We start from the raw sequence: 566 nt of genomic DNA on the forward strand, positions 1-566 counted from the left end.
ATGGTCATAGTATGGTATAGTTTGGCCTTTATGGTCTACCTACAAAGTATGTTTTCCCTAGAGATGTCTCTGGGTCAGGTCAAGAGAGATGTTCTGGAGTTCTGTGCTACCAAGACACGTGCAAATCAATTTGAAATTACACTGTAGTGGATGGGGAGAGGGATCTTAGACCTCAGCACCATTTCCCAGACATGGGCTCCTTGCGTATTGATGCAGTGGGCTTTTTTTGTAGAAAAAGCCCAGCAGGAACTCATTAACATAATAGGCCACACCTGATAGCAGAAACTCATTAGCATATCAGGCCACACCCCATGCGTTCCCTTGGCTTGCCTGGGTGCCCCGTGGCTGTGGGGAGACTGGGCAAGCTGGCCCGTGGACAGGCTGGGGAAGGCATGGGAAGGCATTTAAATGCCTCCCCAATCCTTCCAGCCCCCCCGGCCCACCTGCTTGGGAGTCGCCGGGGGAGGTTGTTCTCCAGGCCTTCCCTCTGTAGCCACACATGCAGAGGTTTTGGCTGTAGTGGGCGTGGCCAACTCTGAAGCCAGCCGGAACTCCATTCCTGTGCA

The 566-nt window shown here is 53.0% G+C and overlaps 1 protein-coding gene across 1 annotated transcript in view; it reads right to left on the reverse strand.

The window, feature by feature from the left end:
• The window catches only part of LOC107123348 (transient receptor potential cation channel subfamily M member 3-like), a 51083-nt gene that overhangs the window by 23697 nt on the left and 26820 nt on the right, over positions 1 to 566 (reverse strand). The gene's annotated exons all lie outside the window — the stretch shown is intronic.

Source organism: Gekko japonicus, unplaced genomic scaffold, assembly GCF_001447785.1.
Source record: "Gekko japonicus isolate JY-2015 unplaced genomic scaffold, Gekko_japonicus_V1.1 scaffold1616, whole genome shotgun sequence".
NCBI lineage: Eukaryota > Metazoa > Chordata > Lepidosauria > Squamata > Gekkonidae > Gekko > Gekko japonicus.